At 38.8% G+C, this 11,752-nt stretch overlaps 1 non-coding gene across 1 annotated transcript; it reads left to right on the forward strand.

Annotated features, from left to right (window-relative positions):
- The first annotated feature begins 10,454 nt into the window (after positions 1-10,454).
- Positions 10,455-10,562, forward strand: LOC148565412 (small nucleolar RNA R71). The gene has a single exon (XR_015884091.1). It is a non-coding gene; the product is annotated as a small nucleolar RNA R71 (small nucleolar RNA).
- Positions 10,563-11,752: the final 1,190 nt, after the last annotated feature.

Below are 11,752 nucleotides of genomic sequence, written 5' to 3' on the forward strand. Positions count from 1 at the left end.
CTTGGAGAATTTATTTACTTTTAACCAAGTAGGTAGAAACATTTTTTTGCATATAGTTGCATTCATATAGATAGGTTGCATTTCATACATCCTACCATTCCTCTTCATCTTTATAGTTTCTCTTGAGCTTAGCATGAGGACATGCTAATGTTTAAGTGTGGGGAGGTTGATAAACCACTATTTTATGGTTTATCTTGTGCTCAATTGAGTGGTTTTTATTAATTCTTTACCCACTTATTCATACTATTTGCATGGTTTTATATTTCCTTCCTAATTATGTGTTTTGATTGAAAACATGCTTCTTTGATCTCATATTTGCTTATTATTAATCCTCTCTTATTACCATTAGATGCCTTGATATGTGTGTTAAGTGTTTTCAGATATTATAAGGCAGGAATGGCTTGGAGGATGGGAAGAAAGCATGCAAAAGTGGAAGGAATGCAAGAAGTTGGAGAAATCGCTAAGCTGTCCAGCCTGACCTCTCTGCACTCAAACGGCTATAACTTTAGCTACAGAGGTTCAAACGATGAGGTTCCAGTTGCGTTGGAAAGCTAATGTCCGGGGCTTCGATTTGATATATAATATGTTATAGTTCCTCTGACGCTAGGCAACGCGACCGCGTGATCCATGCGGCCGCGTCGCAGTGACAGAAACCAGCGCATTTGAATTCGCAACCAGCGAATTCTGGGCTATTTCTGACCCAGTTTGCGGCCCAGAAAATACAGATTAGAGGCTATAAAGTGGGAGAATGCATCCATTCATGGGGAGGCTCTCATAATTCATAATTTTAGGAGTAGATGTAGTTTTTAGAGAGAGAGGTTCTCTCATCTCTCTTAGGATTAAGATTTAGGATTTCTCTTAGTTTTAGGAGTGACTCTCAATCCCAGGTTCAATGTTCTTTTTATTTATTTTCTCAATTTTATTTATGACTCTTTATGTTTAGATTGATTTTCTATTTAATATATTTTGAGGTATTTCAGACTTATGATTGCTCTCTTTAATTTATGTTACTATTGCTTCCCATCTGAAGGCATTTTTATTCCAGCAAATTTACTTTTCCTCTTTTGGTCTTGGTTAAGGAATCAGTAACCCAGAAGTTATCCAGCTCAATAGCATAATTGTTATCTTGCCAATTGGTTTGAACTTCAATAATCCCAATCTTTTCTTAGAAAATAAATAGGATTCGAAGATCAAATCAATTTGTCCCTTGACCCTCCTTTGCTTTAGTAAAGGTTAACTAAGTGGAATCAAGAGTCAATTTTCATTATTGTTGATAAGGATAACTGGGCTAGGACTTTCGGTTCTCATACCTTGCCAAGAGTTTATTTTACAGTTATTTATTAATTTTTATTGCTTGAAAATATACCTGTGCACATTGCCCAAACTCCAAATTTTTCAAAACCCCAAATTTACAATCTCCATAACCAATAATAAGAACATACCTCCCTGCAATTCCTTGAGAAGATGACCCGAGGTTTAAATACTCGGTTATCAATTTTAAAGGGGTTTGTTACTTATGACAACCAAAACGTTTGTACGAAGGGATTTTTGTCGGTTTAGAGACTATATCTACAACGCGACTGTTTTTATGACATTCTTTACTGGCAAAAATCCTAACGTCAATGCCCACCAAGAAAGGAAAAGAGAAAGCTGCTCCCAAACCACCAGCAAGAAGAGGAACAAAAAGAGCATTAGTGGCAGAGCCCTCTTCAACTACGGCTAAACCCTCAACAAAAAGAACTAAGAGGATTATAAAGGTTGATGATAAAGAAAAAGCCTTCCCAGCAAAGGACACTGCGCGATTTCCCAATCGCTACTGTGAGCAGATGTTCCCCATCCTGGCAGAAAGGAGTTACAACAACGAATACCTTCTTCTCCTCCCAAACCATATTGCTACCTTTGTTGAGCCGCAAATTGCACAAAGACAATGGGGTTTCCTACAGAGACAGTCGAGGCAGGTCAATCTTTCTTGGGTAGTCGAGTTCTATTCCAACTTCCACATGCCAACCCTGCAGTCTGTCTTTGTCCGTCAGAAGCAAGTCCCCATTACAGAAGATGCCATTCAAAAAGCTTTAGATCTTCCCCCCATTCCAGAAGGATTGGACGCCTTTCAAGAAGCCGCACTCAAGCGCCAGATGTACCAATTTGACTGGGACGCCATTCTCAGAGTTATCGCACTACCTGGCAGCCGTTGGATCTACGGATACCATCGTACCCGCCCTAAGGGAATATCGGATTCAGCACTTACCTTGGAGGCTCGTGTATGGGCACAGATCATGTTCCATTACGTCTTTCCGAGCACTCACGAGTCCTCCTTCACTGCGGACATGGCCATTCCACTATGGTGCATCCTTACAGACCAACCTCTGAACCTACCAAGACACATCCGGAATGCCATGGGACACGTACAAATTACGGGCAACTTACCTTTTCCTGCCTTGGTCTCAGATCTTGTCTCAGCAGCCGAAATTTCCTACAGAGCTGGGGACACCAAAGTCATGCTCCCACGGGATGATCAGTATGTCCCTAACGGGAAATACATCAGACCTCTACCAGCCGCCACAAGCCATCCTACTGAACCGGTTGAAGATATTCCTTCTTCAACACCACAAACACCTACAACAGACCAACTGCTCCATCAGATACTCGAAAGGTTGGATCGGCAGGAACACAAAGCTAAGATGAGAGAGCGCCGTAACAAGCACCGATTCACATACCTCAAGGAGCTGATTATGGGAAAATTCAAGGACTCAGACACCCCGGACTCCACTTCCTTTACCAGCATAGAAAGCCATGATGGTCCCGACTGTGGGGATACTGCTACCAGCCCACCTTTGTTTCTAATAGATGGCACCGAGGACGGTGCAAAGCCTTAAGTTTGGGGAGGTCGGTCAGTACCTGACTTCTGAAGGTAATTTCTCTTCCCTAAACACCAATAAATTAGGATATTTAGTTAGTTTTTCTTTTGTAGAATAGGATAAATTGCATAGTAATAGGTTAGTTGCATGCATGTTCTACTTGATTGAAAAGACAATAAGTTTTCCTCTAAGACCCTATTTTTGGAACAAAATTTCACTAACTTTAATTAAAACTTTTATGTTAAATTTGCTTGAAGTTGTATTTGGAACATGATTTTTAAGCTAAAGAACATACAACCTGTGAGATTTGAGCCTTTATGCATGGTTACATTATTTAACCATAATTATTTTATTCTTGTGTGTTTACTTCTCTATGATTGTAATCTATATTTTTTGTTTCATCCTATATGTCCAATGTTTATTATATTTGTATGCTTGCATATGATTGAGGCCATTATTTGTTTAAACTCACTTATCCAAATTAAACCTACCTTTCAATTACTTTTGTTAGCCACTTTGAGCCTTTAAATCCCATTTGTTCTATATTTTACCACATTACTAGCCTTAAGCGGAAAAAACAATTATATATCCCAAATTGAATCTTTGGTTAGCTTAAGATAGAATTGTGTGTGCTAATTAAGTATGGGAAATTGTGGGAACAAAAGATAATAAGGGAATGTGTCATGATAATATAATGGGAATTTGGATACCTACTCATGTGAAACTATAAGAATTAAAAAAAATCTATGTGCATTGATAAGCTATGTTTATTTTTATGTTTATAAAAAAAAACCAAAAATATTCAATAAATAAATAAGGGGACAAAAATTACCTTAATGCTAAGTTAAGAATTCAAAGATCAATGCATGTATGATAAAATTAAAATAAAAAGTTGATACACGAGTATGGAATGTGAAAGGGAAATTCTGGGCAGCTAGGTATGAATTCTAAAGTTATAAATAATATATATAGGTTATGTTAAAGCTTGGGTTAATTAAAGATTCAGTTTATAAGCTTACTTAGCCACATATGTATCCTTACCATTACCTTGGCCCCATTACAACCTTGAAAAGACCTCATGATGTTTGCATTGGTATATTAAATGTTGTTGATTGGTTAGGAGAAGAACAAAAATTAGAGAGCATGATTAGAGAAGGATAGAGTGATTGCTCTATACACTAGAGAGATTAGAGCGTACATACATCATCAGTGAGGGTTCAATGCTTAAAATTCTATGTTCCCTGCTTTCATGAGCTACCTTCTTGCATTTTTATCTGTTCTTACTATATAAGAATTGAATTAGTGGAATTTGATTTGTAATTATTTTGAAGAGCTTATTTACTATTGATCAAGTGGACAAGAATCATATAGTTGCATTCACATATATAGGTTGCATTACATTACATGAGTTTTACGTGTTCCTACTCATTTATTTTATCTCCTTCAACTAAGCATGAGGACATGCTAATGTTTAAGTGTGGGGAGGTTGATAAACCACTATTTTATGGTCTATAATGTGTTTAATTGTGTGGTTTTATCATGATATTTACCCACTTATTCATATGATTAACATGCATTTATATTTCCTTCCTAAAATTATTACATGATTGAAAACTTGCTTCCTAGGGACTTTTAATTATGTATTTTAATTCTCCTTTATTTCATTCGATGCCGTGATCTGTGTGTTAAGAGTTTCAGGCTTTATAGAGCATGAATGAATTGGAGATTGGAAAGGAAGCTTGCAAAAATGGAAGGAACACAAGAAATTGAGGAGATGACCAGCGAGAAGTGACGCGGCCGCATGGCTCGCACGACCGCGCGAAAGAGAGGAAATCGCAGTGACGCGGCCGCATGGCTCACGCAACCGCGCGGATTGGAATAGCACAAGTGACGCGGAGGCGTGGACGACGCGCTCTGGTGCGCAGAAATTGTGATTACACTTTGATTATGTAAAATTCATTGCTCTTTCTTTCCCTGGTAATGGCGCCAAAAACATGATGCCAATACCATGGTTCACAACTTCGCACAACTAACCAGCAAGTGCACTGGGTCGTCCAAGTAATACCTTACGTGAGTAAGAGTCGAATCCCACGGAGATTGTTGGTATGAAGTAAGCTATGGTCACCTTGTAAATCTCAGTCAGGTGGATATAAAATAATTATGGAGTTTTCGAAATTAAATAATAAAAGAAGGATAGAAATACTTATGTAATTCATTGGTTAGAATTTCAGATAAGCGTGTAGAGATGCTTTCGTTCCTCTGAACCTCTGCTTTCCTGCTATCTTCATCCAATCAATCTTACTCCTTTCTATGGCTAGCTTTATGTAATGCATCACCATTGTCAATGGCTACTTTTGGTCTTCTCTCGGGAAAATGATCCAAATGCCCTGTCACGGCACGGCTAATCGTCTGGAGGCATCACCCTTGTCAATGGTTACATCCTATCCTCTCAGTGAAAATGGTCAATGCACCCTGTCACGGCACGGCTATTCATCTGTCGGTTCTCGATCATGCTGGAATAGGATTTATTATCCTTTTGCGACTGTCACTACGCCCAGCAATCGCGAGTTTGAAGCTCGTCACAGTCATTCAATCATTGAATCCTACTCGGAATACCACAGACAAGGTTTAGACTTTCCGGATTCTCTTGAATGCCGCCATCATTCTAGCTTATACCACGGAGATTCTGATTTAGAGATCTAAGAGATACTCATTCAATCTAATGTAGAACGGAAGTGGTTGTCAGGCACGCGTTCATAGGGAATGATGATGATTGTCACGTTCATCACATTCAGGTTGAAGTGCGAATGAATATCTTAGAAGCGAAATAAGATGAATTGAATAGAAAACAGTAGTACTTTGCATTAATCTTTGAGGAACAGCAGAGCTCCACACCTTAATCTATGGAGTGTAGAAACTCTACTGTTAAAATTACATAAGTGAAAGGTCCAGGCATGGCGGAATGGCCAGCCCCTCTGATCTAAGAACCAGGCGTCCAAAGATCCAAAGATTCAAAGATGTCTAATACAATAGTAAAAGGTCCTATTTATAATAAACTAGCTACTAGGGTTTACAGAAGTAAGTAATTGATGCATAAATCCACTTCCGGGGCCCACTTGGTGTGTGCTTGGGCTGAGCTTGAATGTTGCTATGTAGAGGTCCTTCTTGGAGTTGAACGCCAGCTTTTGTGCTAGTTTGGGCATTGAACTCCACTTTGCAGCTTGTTTTTGGCGCTGGACGCCAGAATTGGGCAGAGAGCTGGCGTTGAACGCCAGTTTGCATCATCTAAACTTGGGCAAAGTATGGACTATTATACATTGCAGGAAAGCCCTGGATGTCTACTTTCCAACGCAATTGGAAGCGCGCCATTTTGAGTTTTGTAGATCCAGAAAATCCACTTTGAGTGCAGGGAGGTCAGAATCCAACAACATCAGTAGTCCTTCTTCAACCTCTGAATCTGATTTTTGCTCAAGTCCCTCAATTTCAGCCAGAAAATACCTGAAATCACAGAAAAACACACAAACTCATAGTAAAGTCCAGGAATGTGAATTTAACATAAAAACTAATGAAAACATCCCTAAAAGTAACTAGATCCTACTAAAAACATACTAAAAACAATGTCAAAAAGCGTATAAATTATCCGCTTATCACAACACCAAACTTAAATTGTTGCTTGTCCCCAAGCAACTGAAAATCAAATAGGATAAAAAGAAGAGAATATACTATAAATTCCAAACTATCAATGAAACATAACTCCAATTAGATGAGCGGGACTTGTAGCTTTTTGCCTCTTGAATAGTTTTGGCATCTCACTTTATCCATTGAAGTTCAGAATGATTGGCTTCTATAGGAACTCAGAGTTTAGATAGTGTTATTGACTCTCCTAGTTCAGTATGATGATTCTTGAACACAGCTATTTTATGAGTCTTGGCCGTGGCCCTAAGCACTTTGTTTTCCAGTATTACCACCGGATACATAAATGCCACAGACATATAATTGGGTGAACCTTTTCAGATTGTGACTCAGCTTTGCTAAAGTCCCCAATTAGAGGTGTCCAGGGTTCTTAAGCACACTCTTCTTTTGCTTTGGACCTTGACTTTAACCGCTCAGTCTCAAGTTTTCACTTGACACCTACACGCCACAAGCACATGGTTAGGGACAGCTTGGTTTAGCCGCTTAGACCAGGATTTTATTCCTTTAGGCCCTCCTATCCACTGATGCTCAAAGCCTTGGGATCCTTTTTATTTGCCCTTGCCTTTTGGTTTTAAGGGTTATTGGCTTTTTGCTCTTGCCTCTTGGTTTTAAGAGCTTTTGGCTTTTTCTGCTTGCTTTTTCTTTTCTTTCTATATATTTTTTTCGCCTATTTTTTTCTGCAAGCTTTGTTCTTTGCTACTTTTTCTTACTTCAAGAATCATTTTTATGATTTTTTAGATTATCAAATAACATGTCTCCTTGTTATCATTCTTTCAAGAGCCAACATATTTAACATTCTTAAACAACAACTTCAAGAGACATATGCACTGTTCAAGCATTCATTCAGAAAATAAGAAGCATTGTCACCACATCAATATAATTAAACTAAGTTCAAGGATAAATTCAAAATTCATGTACTTCTTGTTCTTTTGAATTAAAACATTTTTCATTTAAGAGAGGTGATGGATTCATAGGACATTCATAACTTTAAGACATAGTTACTAACTACTAATGATCATGTAATGAAGACACAAACATAGATAAGCACATAACATAGAAAACGAAAAACAGAAGAAATAAGAACAAGGAATGAATCCACCTTAGTGATGGTGGCGTTTCCTTCTTGAGGAACCAATGATGTCCTTGAGCTCTTCTATGTCTCTTCCTTGTCTTTGTTGCTCCTCCCTCATTGCTTTTTGATCTTCTCTAATTTCATGAAGGATGATGGAGTGCTCTTGATGTTCCACCCTTAGTTGTCCCATGTTGGAACTTTAATTCTCCTAGGGAGGTGTTGATTTGCTCCCAATATTTATGTGGAGGAAAGTGCATCCCCTGAGGTATCTCAGGGATCTCTTGATTTGCAGCCACATGTTCTACCACTGAGCTATAGACCCTTGAGATGAATCTTTCCATCTCCCATGACTCGGAGGTGGAAGCTTTTGTCTTCCCTTCCCCTTTTCTAGAGGTTTCTCCGGTCTTAGGTGCCATCAATGGTAATGGAAAAACAAAAAGCTTATGCTTTTACCACACCAAACTTAGAATGTTGCTCGCCCTCGAGTAAAAAAAGAAAGAATAGAAGAAGAAGAAGAAGATATGGAGGAGATGGAGGGATATGTGTATGGATGTGAGTGGTGAAAGGAAAACAGAAGGGATGACCATGAATGGATAGAGAGAGGGTGAGGTGGGTGGGGATCCTGTGAGATTCACAGATCCTGAGATGATCCTGTGGTGTCCACAGATCTTGAGGTGTCAAGGATTTACATCCCTGCACCCATTAGGCATGTAAAATGCCCTTGCACACAACTCTGGGCGTTCAGCGCCAGGTTGGTGCCCATTTTGGGCGTTCAACGCCCATTTGTTGCCCATTTCTGGCGTTGAACGCCAGAACCATGCTTGTTCTGGGCGTTCAGTGCCAGCTTCTCTCCAGGGTGCAATTCTGGCGTTCAGCGCCCAGATGATACCCATTTTGGGCGTTCAGCGCCAGAACCATGCTCTGTTCTGGCGTTGAACGCCAGGCAGATGCTTCCTCCAGGGTGTGATTTTTCTTCTACTATTTTTGATTCTGTTTTCAATTTTTATATTTATTTTATGACTCCACATGATCATGAACCTATAAAGACATATAACTAAGAAAAATATAGTTAGATAAAAATTGGGTTGCCTCCCAACAAGCGCTTCATTAATGTCAATAGCTTGACAGTGGGCTCTCATGGAGCCTCACAGATGTTCAGAGCATTGTTGAGACTCTCCAACACCAAACTTAGAGTTTGGATATGGGGGTTCAACACCAAACTTAGAGTTTGGTTGTGGCCTCCCAACACCAAACTTAGAGTTTGACTGTGGGAGCTTTGTTTGACTCTGCTTTGAGAGAAGCTTTTTCTGCTTCCTCTCCATGGATGCAGAGAGAGATCCTTGAGTTGTAAACACAAGGTTGTCCTTATTCAATTGAAGGATCAATTCTCCTCTGTCCACATCAATCACAGCTCTTGCTGTGGCTAGGAAAGGTCTTCCTAGGATGATGGATTCATCCTCTTCCTTCCCAGTATCTAAGACTATGAAATCAGCAGGGATGTAAAGGCCTTCAACCTTTACTAACACGTCCTCTGCTTGTCCATAAGCCTGTTTTCTGGAATTATCTGCCATCTCTAATGAGATTTTAGTAGCTTGCACCCCATAGATTCCCAGTTTCTCTATTACAGAGAGGGGCATGAGGTTTATCCCTGAACCAAGATCACACAGAGCCTTAAAGATCATGGTACCTATGGTACAAGGTATTATGAACTTTCCAGGATCCTGTCTCTTCTGAGGTAATGTCAGTTGATCTAGATTACTTAGTTCATTGGTGAACAAGGGAGATTCATCTTCCCAAGTTTCAATGCCAAATAATTTGGCATTCAGCTTCATGATTGCACCTAGGAACTTGGCAGCTTGCTCTTCAATAACATCCTCATTCTCTTCAGAAGAGGAATACTCATCAGAGCTCATGAATGGCATAAGGAGGTTCAATGGAATCTCTATGGTCTCTAGATGAGCCTCAGAGTCCTTTGGTTCCTCAGAGGGAAGCTCCTTATTGATCACTGGACGTCCCAGGAGGTCTTCCTCCTTGGGATTCACGTCTTCTTCTTCTCTTACAGGTTCGGCCATGGTGCTTATGTCAATGGCCTTGCACTCTCCTTTTAGATTCTCTTCTGTATTGCTTGGGAGAGTACTAGGAGGGATTTCAGTGATCCTTTTACTCAGCTGGCCCACTTGTGCTTCCAAATTTCTAATGGAAGACCTTGTTTCATTCATGAAACTTACAGTGGCCTTGGACAGATTAGAGACTAAGTTTGCTAAGCTAGATAGATTCTGCTCAGAATTCTCTGTCTGTTGCTGAGTGGATGATGGAAAAGGCTTGCTATTGCTAAACCTGTTTCTTCCACCATTATTAAAGCCTTGTTGAGGCTTTTGATCCTTCCATGAGAAATTTGGATGATTTCTCCATGATGAGTTATAGGTGTTTCCATAAGGTTCACCTAAGTAATTCACCTCTGCTATTGCAGGGTTTTCATGATCATAAGCTTCTTCTTCAGAAGATGCCTCTTGAGTACTGTTGGATGCAGCTTGCATTCCATTCAGACTCTGAGAAATCATATTGACTTGTTGAGTCAATATTTTATTCTGAGCCAATATGGCATTCAGAGTATCAATTTCAAGAACTCCCTTCTTCATAGGCGTCCCATTACTCACAGGATTCCTCTCAAAAGTGTACATGAACTGGTTATTAGCAACCATGTCAATGAGTTCTTGAGCTTCTGCAGGCGTTTTCTTTAGGTGAATGGAATCACCTGCAGAAGTATCCAATGACATCTTTGCCAATTCAGACAAACCATCATAGAAGATATCCAGGATGGTCCATTCTGAAAGCATGTCAGTAGGACACTTTTTGTTCAGTCCTTTGTATCTCTCCCAAGCTTCATAGAGGGATTCACCTTCTTTCTGTCTGAAGGTCTGAACGTCCACTCTAAGTTTACTAAGCTTTTGAGGAGGAAAGAACTTGGCTAAGAAAGCCGTGACCAGCTTATCCCAAGAGTTCAGGCTATCTCTGGGTTGAGAGTCCGACCACACTCTAGCTCTGTCTCTTACAGCAAAAGGGAAAAGCATGAGCCTGTAGACTTCAGGATCTACTCCATTAGTCTTAATAGTATCACAGATCTGCAAGAATTCAGTTAAGAACTGAAAAGGATCTTCAGATGGAAGTCCATGAAACTTGCAGTTCTGCTACATCAGAGAAACTAGCTGAGGTTTCAGCTCAAAATTGTTTGCTCCAATGGTAGGAATGGAGATGCTTCTTCCATGTAAATTGGAATTAGGTGCAGTAAAGTCACCAAGCATCCTCCTTGCATTATTATTATTTTCGGCTGCCATCTCCTCTTCTTGTTCAAAAATTCCTGATAGGTGCTTACTGGTTTGTTGTAATTCAGAGTCCTTTCAGGTTCTGGATCTGCTTCAACAAGAATATTCTTGTCTTTGCTCCTGCTCATATGAAAAAGAGGGACAGAAAAATAATAATTGGGATCCTTTTTACCACAGGTATAGAGGTTCCTTTGTGTGAGTAGAAGAAAAAAATGAGATGAGAGAGAAAGAGAATTTTCGAAAATAATTTTTGAAAAAGATTAGTAATTTTCGAAATTTTAAAATCAAAAGTTAAAATAATTAGTTAATTAAAAAGAATTTTTGAAAAAGAGGGAAGATATTTTCGAAAATTAGAGAGAGAGAGAGAGAGAGTTAGTTAGGTAGTTTTGAAAAAGGTAAGAAACAAACAAAAAGTTAGTTAGTTAGTTGAAACAAATTTTGAAAAGATAAGAAGTTAGGAAGTTAGAAAATATATTTTGAGATCAAATTTTTGAAAAGGATAAGATAAGAAGATATTTTTGAAAAGATATGATTGAAATTTGTTTTTGAAAAAGATTTGATTTTTAAAATCACAATTAATGACTTGATTCACAAGAAATCACAAGATATGATTCTAGAACTTAAAGTTTGAATCTTTCTTAACAAGTAAGTAACAAACATGAAATTTTTGAATCAAAACATTAATTGATGATGTTATTTTCGAAAATATGATGTAAAATTAAGAAAAAGATTTTTGAAAAATATTTTTGGAATTTTTGAAAATAACTAAGAAATTTGAAAAAGATTTGATTTTTGAAAAAGATTTT

This window comes from Arachis ipaensis, chromosome B5 (assembly GCF_059453495.1).
Source record: "Arachis ipaensis isolate K30076 ecotype BB chromosome B5, ASM5945349v1, whole genome shotgun sequence".
In the NCBI taxonomy this organism is placed as follows: domain Eukaryota; kingdom Viridiplantae; phylum Streptophyta; class Magnoliopsida; order Fabales; family Fabaceae; genus Arachis; species Arachis ipaensis.